Source organism: Zonotrichia albicollis, chromosome 2 (genome assembly GCF_047830755.1).
Source record: "Zonotrichia albicollis isolate bZonAlb1 chromosome 2, bZonAlb1.hap1, whole genome shotgun sequence".
Taxonomy (NCBI): domain Eukaryota; kingdom Metazoa; phylum Chordata; class Aves; order Passeriformes; family Passerellidae; genus Zonotrichia; species Zonotrichia albicollis.
The window spans coordinates 113,072,706-113,088,488 of record NC_133820.1 but is presented as its reverse complement, the minus strand read 5'-3'; the positions used below and the strand labels follow the sequence as shown (position 1 = coordinate 113,088,488).

The window sequence follows — 15,783 nt, the reverse complement described above, 5'->3', positions numbered from 1 at the left end:
TGAGCAGTAGGTGATGCTCACAATATCTCTGTCTGACCAGCACTGCACTGAAGGGTGTTAGAGCACAACACTGCCCATGGGCACGCGTCTGCATTGAAGGATTACACGTTTGTTACCATTTATACCAGTTTTGGTCCAAAGAAACAGAAGTGTGTATGTATAAAACCTGTGATAGTTTGCAGATTTGTGCATGCATGAGTGCATGTAAGACAGAAAAGTGAAGATTAGCAATCCGTCTTCCTTGGAAGACTCTAAGGGTTTTCTGCATAATCTTCTGGAGTCACTGTGAACTTTCACATTTTAGAGCTGGGATTTACATGGTGGTCAGTGGCTTTTACTTGTTAGTCCTCTGGATTTTCTTTTCTCTTTTCATTAGATGGAAGACTCTCTGTTCTCTTTTCTTTCTGTTCACTTACAAATAGCAGGGTTAACAGCCAGAAATTGCCTGAAAACTGACTTGGATCTTCCTGAAATAGTGAAAAAAACTCCAGTGTATTGGCTAATCACTACTAAGGTGTATTTTCTTTTTTGCCATTCTTTGAGGCCTAAAAATAAGCTGACTTCTAAACACAGGATAATTCTCCTAGCACATAAACTTCTTACTTGATCTTTGCTCTGGCCAGCTTGGTGTGACAGATATTTGTTGCAGGAAAAAGCCCTCAGCTTCCTGGATTTTATGAAGTTGGGCCAATTTCACTGAAAATATCTCCCAAAGGAAATTATTCTCTTCTTCCTGAATTCTTTCTTTCAGCTATGAATTGTTCACCTCCAGGAACCCATTGTTCCCCATGTTGGAAATTTTGGCATCTTTCAAGTTATTTCATGCTTTTGAAAGCAGAAACTCCCCTTCCTTCACTCTGCTTCTAGGACTTACCCTGTGAAATTCCTGGTGGCTTCCTCCACTTACATCATTGCTGTCCTGTCACAAGGCAGTTCTCAGCTGCTGTATTATCCTGCTTTGAGTTATTATGTGCTTCCCAGTATGAACTGGGTTTGTATCTCAGGGAAATAGTGCAAGACCTCTAGAGAAAAGAGGAACCTGCCTAAGCCATGCTGCCAAAGTCAGTGGCCTTCACTTCCCAATAAACAAGAAAAGGAAAAAAAAAACAAACCCAAAGCCACTGTGGAGAAACAACAAGGCAATCTGCTCTGAACTGTGTGAGAAAGAGAGCTACAATTTCAGAGGGGGATGGAGTATCACCCTGACTACTGGTTGCAGCTTCTTTCAGCATGGGAGGGAGGTGTTACTTGTCGTTCAATCATATGTGATAACTGGAAAATATATGTTTCAGTATCAACTCTTTTGTGATGAAAAACTCGTGACTGAATAATATCTCCTGGTGATACAAGCCAGGCACCAAGAAGATCCCTTTATGTATGTGTGCTCTGAGGTCAACATGTTTGGGTTATTTCATCCTTGAACTTCTTTACCCCTTTCAGTACTGACAGATACATTTTTCTCCTCAAATCTTTGTCCTCCTACAGCCTTTTCCCACAATATGCCTGTCCTCCTCTCCATTCCTCCTCTTCTGTGGCCTTACCTCTTGCTCTCCACTGGAATCTCAATAGCCCTTCACCCACATCCACTTCATGATATCCTAGTACTGGAGCACCTCAGACCTCTATGGGAGTGCATTTCAAATTACTTTCCCACTTCTGCCTCCCTCCCTCCCTAATGTCTGCCTTTCTAGATACTCTGCCTTTCTAGATACTGTTGCCAGTCACTTCATTGTGGCAAAAAACATGTACCTTATTCATAATCCTCACCCATGCTCTTTAGATGCTTTACCTTGATGTTTCCCCTTTCTTTAACTCCTCACCTTCAGGACACTGCTAAATCCTAATCCCCATTCTTTTACAACTAACATTTGCCTTTCTACTCTTTCTACTCCCCACTCCCCACTCTACTTCCAAAACCCACTGTTTCAGTCTGGTGTTTCTCAGGATAAGGTTTTGTTGAAGCAATATTTTTTTCTAGAAACACAGAACAAAGTGTTTGGGTGTGACTTTTGTGGAACTCCAGAAAGAACCTTCAGATTACTAATTGGGAAATTGTAATAAAATAAAATATAAAACAGAAAACTTTTTCATTTGAACACAAATTAAATTAAGTCCAGCATTAGAAAAAAATCCCACAATGTAATTTTGGAGTTCTTCTTTATAACACAGGGTCTTGTCATAGTTACAACCCCATTCCCAATAATAAACTGTGCAACAGATGGATGTGCCATAAGAAAGAATGGGGAAGCTGCTTTTTCTCATTCACACTAGCTCAGTTTGAACTGTGCCCCAAGGCCTCAGTTCCTATGCCAGCAGATGTGCAGGTCACTGCCAGATAGCTCTGGGTCTGGTTGCTTGTTGCATTGTGCCATATGTCAGCTGCTGTGCCTGTGCAAAAGCTGATGCAGGCTTCTGCTCTCTCCTAATGCCTCCAAGGTAGTTCTCCCCTTATGCCAACTATGTTTAGCTGCAATTTCACTGTTGAGCTTTGCAAAATTGAGCAGATGAGAAGGAAAAAAAATTAAAAAGAAGGTGGTAGTCAACTCAAATGGGAAGTAGTAAACAGCAAGGAAAATATCCCTGCCTCCTATTATGTCCAAATGCAGATGAAGGCTTTGAGGCTGGTGTAGAAACATGAGTGAAATTAATGCCTAGGGATTATGCTAAAGGTCAGCAGTGCAGCATGCCTGTGGATGCTGTTCTGAGCTTCCCAGAGAGACAAATCTCTGATAGTCACCTCTGCTTCGTACTTTCAAGGTCAGTTGTTTGGTCTTGCGATGGGGTTTGAAGCAGAACATGAGGCAGGGTTTGCCAGTGAGCAGGTTAAGGTGGGAACTGCAATGTACTTGGCTCTGAAAGGGACTTGAACATTCCTGGGGCTGGGAGATGTGAGGAAGAGGGAAAAGCAGCAGTGCACAGAGTCATTACTGCTTGGAAAATGCTTGGTTAGGAGAAGGCAATCCCCACTCTGCTTGCTAATGTGTTGTCAGTGCATTGTTACAGACTTTGGGAAACTCAAAAAGGAAATTACTTCCAAAGCTGTGGCTGTGCTCCTCACATGCAATCTGCATTTCCTTTCTGCGGACCTTTTGGATCTATTTTTCTACTCTGCCAAAAGGGGGTTTATTTCCCTCATTTTGTTTCATGAATTCCTCAAATCCCAGCAAGAATCCCAGCAGTAGCCAGGGGATAACAATGGTCCTGCAACTCACTGATGCAAAAACAGTGAGCTGCATGGCTGTGTGCCTCACGTTGCCCACAAACCAAAGAAACCAATTCCTGTTCTCACTTATGAATCTCTGGCTGTATATCCCCTTTTGTAAACCACACCAGCTCTCTCTTACAACTGCAACTGTTAAAGATATTTCTATTCTTGCAGTCCAAAATAAGTCCTCCACCTCCTGCAGAAATCCCCTTGAGTAGATCTGTACATCCTCCTCCATTAATTCAGTTTTATTATCTGCATTCATCCACAACTTTCAAAAGCCTGATGGTAAACTCACTTTTCCTCCCTCCTACTCACAGAGCTAGGTGCTCCTAGAGGGGGAAAAATTTAGATTGGCAACTGCTTCCTGAAATGCTTGGTAATATTTTGCTTATCTTCCTGTAAGTGTGTTCAGAGCAAATGTTCAGTATGGGGCAGATAATGTAGTTACCGATAATGGATCCTTGATGCTGGGAGACTTGCAGTGATTTACCTCCATCAAATTAAATCAGAACAGGTGTTGCCAGCTCAGTTCCAAACCAGAAGGTGAGCAGGTGCCACTAAGTTGCATCTGGCAGTGGGAGCAAACAAATCTCAGCCAGAGAACTGTTGAATGAGATGGTTTTTAATTTAGGTACACACAACCTAAGCTATTAGAAGCAGCTTTTCCAAGGTTTCTTCTGCACACCCCTCTTGAACCTATTTAAGAAACAGTGGCAGAGAGACACTGTCAGAAAACAGTATTTGGATTAGGGAGCATTGCAAATATTGCCTCTGCCACCTGAGGCATTTTCTCTCTCTTTGGTAGGGAGACATTAATGTAGATATGCTTCAAAGTAAGTTTCCTTCTGTTGGAAAGGCTGAGGAGGGCAGACCACTGGGGCAGAGAAGGGGGAACACTGATAAGCTGCAGTGATTCTACAGATTGTTGGATGTGGGTCTGTTTCTACATTGCAAACAGTCTCCTGTAAGAATGAAACTTCATTGCAGAAATGGAGCATGTTACTTAGGAATGCTCTGACAGTCAGTCACAGCCTGTGGGTGGTTTCAGGGCTAGACCTGAAATGAGACTTGTTTCTTCCTCAGAATACCTTGGGCCATTGCTTTGGTGATGAGCACAGCGTCTCCATATTTGGCTAAAATCAGTGTTTTTGAAAGCATGGATTAAGTCCTCACCCAGCTGTATGTAAAAGCATTTTTAACTAAGTCATTTTCAACCAAACAGTGCTCATCCAGGGCAGCAAATCACACAAACAATGTTAATCACTTTTTGTCATGTTAATGGCCTTAAATCGCCTCAGAAATTGCCTCACCTAATTTTATTTCACTGGGGCTCTACAAGGGGGTCCAGCTGCAAGTAACCACTCTCAGAACCAAGACTGAATTACTGCAAATACCCCAGCAAAGGTGAGAAGGCAGATCCTCAGATCATATAAATCCGTGCAGTCCTGCTGGTGTCTGTGATGTTCTGGTGATTGATACAAGCAGGGCTGGTTGGTACAGGTGAAGTAAATGGTCTGCACTTTTAAATGCCTGCTGCTAATGGGTCCCATGGTAAAGCAGTGGCTGACTTGTTAGTTTTTCTGTAAAATGGACTCAAGAGGTACATTAATGGGAAAAAAACCCCACCAGCTTAGCAAAGCAGTGGCCAGCACAGGTAGCACTGCAGTCATTAGAGTTCAAATTTGCATTTAGACACAGGGCCTGATTTGTGAGCAGAGAGATGTTTGTGCCAGTACTCCAAGGGTCTAGATAAGGCCTGACCCTACACGAGCCATGTCCTACTCTGGCTGACCCAGGCTGAGGATGTGACCTCCTCTGGCAGGGATCTCACCTGCCTGTCTCTGCTCTCCTGAGAATTAAAGCCTGCAATAACTTCCTCCCTACTTTTCAGCCCGCTTAAGAGTCAAGGAACAGATGGCCTTGAGCACCCTGCCAGTGAAACTGGCACACGAGGGAAATACTGAACCTGGATGGGGATGAGCTTCCTCACCCCGTCAGCGTTCTCAAGAATTCCAGTATTTTTCTTATGTCCAACCAAGGATGAAAGGTCCTTTTTAAACTTGGATGAAAATTTCCAAAATAAAATCAGGATGGGGCCAAGCTAAATATTTTACTTTAATAATGTTCAAAGAGTTTATTTGGATTGTGACCTTTTAAAGCAGTCGCCTCTTTTTAGTACAAAAGGAATGTGGGGTTTTTGCTTGTTTCCTTCAATTAGAAAATAAAACTTTTCACTTTTAAAAATGTCAAAACAGCCATCCTTCATCATTCAATGGTCCTTTTGCAGTTTTTTTAAGCTGAGAGACTTGTTAAGATCAAACCATTGCTATCAATCAGCTTCATTTTGACAGATGACTGGATTTTTTTCATTGTATGTGAAGGGAAAAGAAAATTTTTGTCCTAAAATTCCTGACCACTGCTAGAAATGTTTACCTCAGTTTTGAAAATCTTCTGTCTTACATAGGTTTCAGCCCAGTTAAATGTGGCTGCATTAAGCAATGGAAATGCAGGAAGTGTACTTTTTTTTCTTTAGTTCATTTTTAAATGAATACTTTAATCTTTTCCTTTTCTTTTTTTCTTTTATCAGTGACCAACATGATTTATAGAATTGCTAAGTGATTTATATTCTGTTTGCATGATTTAGTGTCCTGCCTGAACGCAGTTTGGTTGAAAATGGCTTAATGAAAAATGGTTTCTTTATAGCATAGATGGAGCTTAATCCATGTTTTCAAAAATCATTCTGATTAAAGCCTTATAAGGATCAGACCAAGACAGTGTCTGTTGCCAAGGTATCTGCTACAAACATGGTTCCCAGGGAAAAACTTAAAGGCTTTATGTCATGAAAGAAGAAAGACTTTCTGAAAATGTACTTACTTTCTGAAATATAGTGTTGATGAGAAAACTTTATGGATTTCCAGCTCAGAAAGCAACAAAGCAAGGGCTTTAAGGGGCAAACAGGGAAATAAAACCAACCTGATTAAAAAATTAAGAAAGCCTCCAAAGACCAGCTCACCTGATATTTTATGCCAACTATGATCACTGCCTGTGTCCTAGTTTTCCAAATTCTGTATGCTTGGCCCTGAAGGCAGGATGTGAAAGTCCTGACCACATTTTCTGCCAGCTGTCCTTGGATGGTGTGAAATTTTCAAATAATTTTGGGTAAAGTTTTGTAAAATGGGTTGCACATCCAATGACATTGTCAGGGAGTGGTGATTAGTGACACATTTTATTTGAAACTGCCTCATCTTTATTTGAGTATTTGTTTACACCACTTCTCTGCTAAATGTCATAAATATCAAATAGATCCTTGAAGGTGTTTAGTCTCCATGAGGTGAAATGGAGTTAGAGTATTTATGGTTTTCCTTCAGTTGGAGGCTGACCTACAAGGCAGGATTTCCAGACCCAAATATACCCTACACTCAATGAAGATTCAGCTTTTTCTTGGTAGTGCAAGCCGAAGTTTAAGGACATTCGAGCAACAGCAGTTCTTTGGCTGTGTCCGCTGAGAGCAAGTTTGATGCAGGGGTGTCAGCACAATGCAGTGCTTGATGCTGGCAGGTTTTGTGATCATCCCCCATGAGCAATGTTCTTTACCTGCTGGCTCCATTTTTGTACAACTTGATGATGCAGGTAGGTTTTTTTTTGTTTGAGTTGTTTTATTGTTTCATCATTTTCAGGTCAAACACCCACACAAGGATGTTTTAAGTGTGTATCTGATTTTGTTACAGCCAATATAAGCTGTAATTCAACTGATCTCAAATAAACCGCATTTTTGTGTATAGTGTGATGGCAAAGTAGCAGAAGGCTCTTCTTAAGGGATGCTGCAGACTGCCAGGAAGCAAAGCTTCCAGAACATGGCTCTCCAAAGTAAGAGCATCAGTATTCCCACAGTATTCCCAGCTTGCAGGGGCTGCCCTGCTGCACCACTTGGGCACAGGCTTGGCAAGCACAGTGACCCTTCTAGTGCCACAGCCTAAATATTCTGATTTTTTCTGGACTTTCCTGAAGTCCTACAAGACTCTCCTTCCTTCCCACACCACTGGTGCACTTCTGGGCCCCTGGGTACACCTCACTGAACATGGGTGTGTTCTGACTGCATATGCCTTTAGAGCTGAGCTGATCTGCCTAGATGCATAAGTTAAGAGAGATCCATGTTTCCTGATGTTTAGCAAACATCACCAAGTGTCCAGAAACCACAAAAAAAATGGGCCCCATCTGCTTTACCTCAGAATTTCAAGGTGGAAAACAAGACATAGCAGGGGAAATGTGGTAGAATAGTACCTTGTCCTACTGCAACTGTCTGCTGTCCATGAAAAGGAAACTTCTGATCAGATTTGCTAGAGTTGTGTCACATGTAACCAGGGTGTGGCTGCATGTCCAAAGACACCAGAGAACAAAACACCAGTGATCCTGCCCAGACCCTGATACCACTCTGCAAATAAATGCAATGCTCTTGAAGCATCTGTTAGTGGTCTGCTGCCCACTAACCCATTCATCTTTAAGTCTTACTTCAGCTCCAGGTAATGAAGGGCACTCTGCCATCCTTGGAGCACAGATTTCTGCTCCTGCAGCAGTCTGGGGAGGGGGCAGCACTGCCAGCTGCAGAGGGGTGCCCACCTGCCTGCCAGTCACATCTGCTGCTTTTCCAGCCAGCATCTTCCTCACCCCACTGCAAATCAGAGTGGTCCTGCCAAAGAAGAGTAATGTGCAGCAGGTAACAGGAATAGATCAAGGCTTCATGATTATTGCATTTTCACAGCCTTATAGCTTACTTTGCCACTTGCATCTCTGCAAGTGATTCAGAGCAAAGCTTGCAAAAACAGTGTTAATTCTGTGCATTTAATGAGGTGATGGTGCAAGTGATTATGCAGGGTGCAAGTGGTAAAGAGAGGCTGGAGTTTGTATTTGCACTTGGTTTATGGGGCTTTTTTTTCTATTGTTTTTACAGTCCCTCACCCTTCAGCAAATGCAGCTGGGTGGCCTTTGGTGTACAGGGAAAGTCACTGTCACACAGTGGAATTACATTAGCAGGTCAGACATCTGAGCCATGTTTGTGTGGTCAGGGGAGGACAGTCAGGCACACAGGTGAGTTTTCCGCAGGTAACCAGGATAAGCAGCAAATAGGAGGGATTAAGTGTCAAAGAGGACATTGTCTCCTAAAATGGCTAGTGAATAAAAAAACAACGAAACAGTAAAAGAATTTTAAAGACATTTACGTATGGGCCGCAGTTCAAAGGAATGCCTTTAGTTAAGTTGCAGCCTGCTGATCTCTAAGCACATGTTTAGATGTTCTCAGTAACGACAAACATACCTGCCTCAGTGCTGTCCTGAGGAGAGCATGGGATGATGAAGGAAAGGGTGAGATTATTTTCCCTGCGGCAGCAGAACTTTGATTCACTTTTCACCTTCTTTTTCAACAGTCTGTTTATTTTCATTGAGCACTGGTTTGAATTCTTGTGTTTTGGCAATAACAGTCATGACCGTTCCTCAGTCCTTGTGCTGTTCTCCCCCTCCACTGCCACCTCTGAAGTTAAGTCTGTTTTTTGTACTTTCTGTGTTTGGAAGTGGGGGAGTGGAGGAGTTGCTGACTGAGAGGTAGCCAGTGATGGTTGCTAAATGTGTCTGCTTGGTTGGAAGTAAAGAAGCACATAACAAATGTTAAAGGGAAAAAAATGGATTATTTGTTTTTCCAGGGGTGGATTCTACCCTTAAAGTGATGCCCCAGAAATCCATCTGGAACGTTAAATAAAAGCGAAAGGCCCCCCACAATTGTGTTAGCAGAGACAAACTCCTCACAGTGAGGGACTTTGAAAATTAGAACTCAAAAATAATATTCCATAAAGGAAAAATTCTCCTAAGAAAACAGAAAGCAAGGAAATTTAGGGCATAATAAGGACTGGTCAAAGTGCTTAGGTTGTGTAGGATCTATCAAGCAAAATGCTGTTGACATAAACCCCTGACTGTTTTCACTGTACAAATACACATGCTCACACTTTGTTTGGAGTGGCCTTAAGTTTGCCTTCAGATCACCAACTGAGCTTTTAAATTAACACAGGATGTTCACACTGCCATGGGCCATCCTAATGGCCTTCCAGAAAACTGCTCTTTACATAGAGGGATGGATGTGGGAGTGCTTTCCATTACTCTTTCTGTCTCCTTGAAAGGCATTAAGAAAGTTAAGAAAACATTAGGGAGAGGAACATGCACCAGTCATTATTCTGAAAAAAATATATTTATTAGTTTTTTTGGGGTATTTTTCCTATGCTCTTGAGATTACCCTATCTGTATTCTTCTCCCTCCTCCCAACTGATCCTCATTGTCCTATGTGTCAGAGCACTCTCTTTAGTAAAGAATAATCTTGCTGTGTTGATTTAACACCAGTGAAGCTCTGCCCCATTAAACTCAGTGAGAATTCATTAGTATGGTACAAAGGACATGAGTCTTTCCTTTACAGGCCAGAGGATCTGCATGTCCTAAACACGAAGCTGTGGAACGAAAGACCTGGAAAGTTATCCTTATTCTAAAAGTAGACAGAACATTAATGGGAGTTGTACTGACTTATCACTTTGCTGATATGCCTTAAATGTCTTGCTGTGTGTGAGGAAATGGACCACCTTTGTGTTTGTTGGGTCACAACCTTCCCTTTTGAGATAGCCAATGAGTTTACCCAGTGTTGACTATTCAGATATTATGTCAGTGACCAGATAATTGGACTGGCCATGACAAACCCCACGTAATGAAGCTTGTCCCAGTGCCCTGAAGTCTTTGAACACAACCTTGTACTGGGTTTTTCTTCTGGATACAGTTCTCTTCTTAATTATTTTCTCTCAAGCTTCCATGAAAAGCATTCATACATTTTCAGAGGGTTGCACAGAATGATGGAAGGCGCATAAACAATTTGTCTCAGCCTCCACGTCAGGTCCCACAATGGGGAGGTAAAGCGGAGAAGGTGCATTCTTCCCATCATATTATTTGGTGCCTCCCATCCATGCCTTTTTAAAAAGACTTGTTAAACTAGATTTGGCTCTGTTCCATTAAAAATGTCCATTGTACAGGTTTGATTTTGAGAGAAAAGGAAAAGGTCCGTAAGATACCTGTGCAGTGGCTGCCAGTGACTGAGTATGAAGGGGATGCGCATCTGCAGACACACAGATTCTCTTCGGGCTGGAGCAAAATTCTCTCATCAGATGAACCATAATGATCATGACAGTGGATTTCTACCAAGCAGTGAACTCACCCCATCAATCCATTTCGTAGGAGTCATATACAAGTCTTCAGATTGCAAGGATGTTTCGTTAGGGACCGAATTGAATCAGGTGACAGAGCATTTACGAGCCCTACTCTCCATTTCCAACCAGCTGATGACTAATCTGGACCACTAGAATTTGTAAAGTAACAAATACTTGCATAGTTATGAACTTAGTGCCCTCAGTCCAAAATAAACAAGGGATATAAGTGCTAATTACCTGCAAGTAATGCTATAGCAATTTATTAGTTCCTTTGCAAATTTGAAAATTACAACAGATTTGCAAATTAAAACAGACATTCCAGAGAGAAAGACAGATTATCTGTCCACTTCATCATAGCTACTTTTAAGAGCCTTAACCAGGATATTATGGTTGTGCTGTGTGGAAGACACAATACCCCAGAGCCATAATGACAGTTTATATGAAATTAAGTGTACTTCAAATTCTTCTTGTGCATCAGCTCAAATCTTTCATAGAACTTGACATGGAAACTATCCTGAATAGTAAAATGCCTTCAGTAGTATAAAATTATGGTACCCATTTAACAGCCTTTCAATAAGTCTGAAGAAAAAGGTTTTAATCCACTTTTTAGTGTTCAAAACTGAGTTGGTTATGCATGGCTTTTTGTTCATAAATTACAGTCAGTGTGTTTTCATCTGCAGAACTCATAAATGGATCAGAGATTTCATAATAAAATAAGATTTTGGACAGTGGATGTTGAAGTGCTTAAAGAATATTTGTTGATTATTCAGTGAAATGCATCAATACTCTGCCAAATCTGTAAAGAATCAACACCTCAGCATGAGATTAGGAATATCCATATTCTACAAAGCATGCAGTGTGCTGTCCTTTGGAGCAGGCATAAAATCCATGAACACATTGACTATTGGTCATTAAAGAACCCCAGGAAACTTTAAGCATAAAGACCTTGTAACAGATGGTCTGGGTAAAAAATTCTAACTCATGTCTGATATTCATCAGTCAGTATAAATCAGCATTGTTGCTGTGGCTTTGGTAAATCAGCAGAGATTTTCATCAAAAGGTTTCCTGGACCTGGCTGCCTAAAGAGTGCCCTGTTCTTTTAATTGGATATATTATTTCTTCTCTCCTCCTCTACTGAAAACAGAAAGCAGCTTCCAGTGTCTGCATTTATGGGCGATGGGAGTCAAGGAGCATCTTTTAAACGCCTCCTTATTCCTTGTGGTCAAGTTATCTCCCGTTTTCTTTATGGTGTAGGAACTTGCACAGGAAATAAGTGATACAAATACAAAGGCATAATCACCCAAGGTTAAAGCAAGTTGTTTTCCTTTATACACCAGCAGGAAAATAGAGACCTGAAGTGAATGTCAATTTGTACAAAATCACAATGTTGGGCATTGTAATACTCAGTTATCCTGGTGTACATAATACAAAAAATTGCAGTGCAATGCATAGCCAGTCTTACTTAGTGCTACTGAAAAAATTGTCACTCATAAGGAACTACCTAAGTGCTGGATACTATGCTGGAGTATTTAGGGTGTATGGTTAATTTCAGGGTAATAATTATAGACAGAATCTCAGAACCTATTCCTGATAAGTGAGCTCAACTTTTCAATAGCTGGTACATCTCTGATGAGGTGATGCCCAACTACACCACTGAGAACCATCAGAAAACAAAGCCACCTGCATGTAATTTGGTGCTAAACCATAACTTAGCATTAAAAGTATTGCCTTCTGAGGTTCCAGCAGTGTGGGGTCATCTGGAGCTCTCTGCCAGTGCAGAAGTTCCTAGAGAGTTTTCCAGCACTTCCAAAGGGAAAAAGCAACTTAGAAGTATTTCCTACAGCTTAGCTTAGACCTGCTTCACAGCACCAAGGGAGCTGACCCTTTCTCAAGCATATACATTATAGGTTTATCTATGCTTAATCTATTCCTTTTCTCTTGAGTTTGTTGGAACCCTGGGGACCCTTCTTCTAAGGAAACAGATTCAGACACAGCCATTTAAATCAGTAAGATAATGGACTGATGTTTGATTCTAGATTCTAGACAGGAATTTACACTTAAATTAATCATAAGTAATATCAGTAATATCATCTTAGCATTTCCCAGGATGATGAGTTGGCTCACTTTAAATCATTGATCCTGTAATCAAGGCAGCATGTGCAGCAACAGCTGCAGTGGGTGCTTCCCATGGCAGGGCCTCTTTTATATGCCCTTTGGTGATTAGGACCAGCACACTGTCTCACAAGGGCTGCTTCCAAACAAGCAAAAATGAGAAAAGAGTCATTCCAAAAAAGTGGAAAATCTGCAAATGCAATCCTGCCAATGTTTGGCAGCAGAAGGGAGGAAAGTTACTACCTTCACTTTATCATATTAGTTTTATACCTAATTATTGTCAAATTCATCCCAAGAGCTGCATCAGTAGCACAGAAGTTGCTCATGCCATTCTTCTCTTCTTGTATGACACTGTTCTGTTAGGGCCACTGGACCTTCTGGAGGAGAGATGCAGTCACCTAAGAAGACTTAACATTTAATAATTCTCACAGCATTATTATTTTTATTACTGTAGCACATGGAAGTTATAGCAATAGAACAGACCCCCACTGTGTTAGTGACCTTAAAAACAGAGTATAAAAAGACACTGTTTTCCCGAAAGAGTTTCAAATTAATTATCTTTCTTCATTCCGGACACAGTCTCTGTACCTACAGCAAAGAAAAATCTTGTTTGCTTATTTATTTTGCTTGATTCAATTTAGAATAGACAGCTCAGTTTATTTTTCCATTAAAAAGATGATGCCAAGCTGAGTGCTAACATACATGAACTACAACCCCTTTGTTTTTAATAGGGGAGGAAGGAGGTAAATGCTTGTGAATAATTTGGCTCATCCTGGTTGAAAAACAATAAAGATTTGTCTTAACTGACCATAAGTAGAGTGGATACTTTAAACACAAGCAAGCTACCTCTCAAGCTGTGGGTGACAGATTATCGCGGATATGGTATGAAAAATTAGCCAATACATTTACCATACCCTCTAGGAAGGCCTGTGATTAAGTTTAACATAGCTGACCTTGTTGTCCTAAGTCTAATGAGCCAGAATGGATAGAAACGTCCTTGATCCAGCTGGTGGTTTTTAGTGTCAGGCTTTAGTCTTATGTAATTTATCCACTTTAACCCCAGCACTGGTGCAATTGCTTAATGCACTGGCCTGTCACCTTTCAAATGGAATTTTTGGTCTGCTTGATGTAAAGTGAAATTAGACTCAACTGCTTGCTGAGGAAACGATACATGGCTTCAGCCTAAGGCAGCAAACTCAGGGTTTTACTCTGAGACCTGTACTGCTATAAAGGTGAGAACAGAGCACTACCCAACACACTGACATTTGTTTCAGAAGTGGAGGGAAGTATCTGGAATACAGCTTCTGCAGGAGCTGCCTGTTAGAGCAAATGCTCACTTGTGCTGTGATAATTCTCTTTTGTGGCTGCTCTTTCAGATAATGTATCCAATTTCTACAAATTTTTGCACGACTTAACCCAAGTATTGTGCATCATGTATCCATCACATGCTACCCAAAACAAGCAGAAGAAAAGAATTCTCAAACAAAAGGATTACAAAATGCATTTTTGCTGCCTGAGTTACATTTCCAGTCTAGAGCTGTAGTCTTCAGTCTGTTAAATCTATCTCTACAACCATGAAACAAGCATGCAACTTTTTGTAGCAAAATTTTACGATTTTTCTGGCGTGTCAGATCTTTTACCGTGAAAAGAGATTCAACCCTTCCTTGTGCAGATCCTTTCCCAGAGTTGCAGGAGATAGCTGGCTTTGCCCAAACAAAACTGGCCAAGGTCCCACAGGCTGTGTTTAGCTGAGATAAACATGGGGCAGCTCTGGGAGGAGTTCTGCAGAGCTATGAGGGAAGGAAATCAAATCCCAGCAGATGGCCATACTTTCCTCTGGGCAGCTGGGATGCAGGAAGGGCCATGAAAGTGACACTCAAGCCACCAAGAAGCGTCCATGCTAACACTTGTACTCAGAGGCCAGCAGACAGCAATGCAGGACGTGCTTAACTCACAGTTAAGTGATATTCCTTCACTTAAGGATATTCCTTCTAACAACAGAAGAAATCACACCTCTGTTTTCACAGCCCACAGGAAGATGAGAGAGTGAAGCACAGCACTATCATGGCCACTTATGCAATTTCTCCTGTTTCCTACACTCCAGACCAGCAGAAACCTTTAATGAAAGCCTTGGTTTCTGTCTTTTTTCCCTGTCTCTCATACCATGTCTTGATAGGATATTTACTGAAGACAGTAAAGGTAGTTTTTCAAAAGGCTTGACCAAAGAACCCTTCCATTAGATGATACAAAATTGCAAGGTTTTCCTTTTTGGTCTCAAAGCTGGATTGAGGATGTCCCTCACTTCCTTACACTGAAGCAAATTTTAAATGCCTTCTGAAGCTGAGGATATGCATATTTAAAGCTAAAGCTGTTCACTTAATCATAAGAGCAGTTGTAAGTTTTTCAGAGGGGTTGCATTTAAGCCATAAGCCAGACCCCGGACACTTTGTATACCAGAGGAGTCACATGGGTAAATTTGACAAACTTTTCAGCAGGATGAATCAAAGCAACAATAAATCAGCTGGCTACTAGAAATAAATATAGTTTCTGAGTGTACCTCTATGCTGGAGCACTTCACAATGCATACAATATGCTCATGCATCCTTCTTGCTATTCCACATCTTTGGACTCAGAACAGACTCAGTATTAAAAATAGGTTCTTCCTGTAATTAAGAACACAGATTCAAACAGAAAAAAAAATCTGTTCACTAGAATAATAAGTTAGTGTTTTTATAAAAAATTCAAATTCATTCAAAAGAGTTTACACTTCTATATTTCCATGCTTTTATGCCTGCTGTTGATCATGTGATGGTACGAGTATGCATGTGCGTGTGTATGTGTATCTATATCTCTATATCTATCTATCTATCTATCTAGCTAGCTATCTATCTATGTATATATGCATATATATGTAGCTAGGCTCTTTTTCCCAACTATTTGGAAATATTCCCTTAGATTTCTACAGAGTATAATTGCCCAGATCAGTGTCTAAATGCATTATTGCGTAAAGCAGGGAACAATAACATACAGAAGCTACAGGGAGCTGTCCCTGATTGTTTCCTGAGCATGGAGCCAGCACCTGCCCTGAGAAGTCCCTCTACACTCAGCCTTCACTGGATGCAACATAAGGCACCCAGTGTAACAGATAATTAAAATATCATGGTTTTTTGCCTCAGGGAATTGTACTGTTTGAAAGCAAAGCAAGGCAGAAGTGGGAGTCTTCACAAATCTGAA

General features: G+C 41.1%; 2 long non-coding RNA genes across 3 annotated transcripts in view; one reads left to right on the top strand and one right to left on the bottom strand.

Moving 5' to 3' along the window:
- Positions 1 to 15,783, top strand: part of LOC141728277 (uncharacterized) — a 168,913-nt gene that overhangs the window by 127,054 nt on the left and 26,076 nt on the right. The window lies entirely within an intron of this gene.
- LOC113459698 (uncharacterized) overlaps positions 9,470 to 15,783 on the bottom strand; it is a 201,238-nt gene continuing 194,924 nt past the window's right edge. Inside the window, exons 5-6 of one of the 2 annotated variants that reach the window (XR_012579181.1) lie at positions 15,107 to 15,212; positions 9,470 to 12,926 (exon numbers count right to left, since the gene is read on the bottom strand). This is a non-coding gene — a long non-coding RNA (uncharacterized LOC113459698). Of the gene's footprint in view, positions 15,213 to 15,783 lie in introns of both variants that reach the window. The other variant, XR_012579180.1, reaches the window with a different exon arrangement.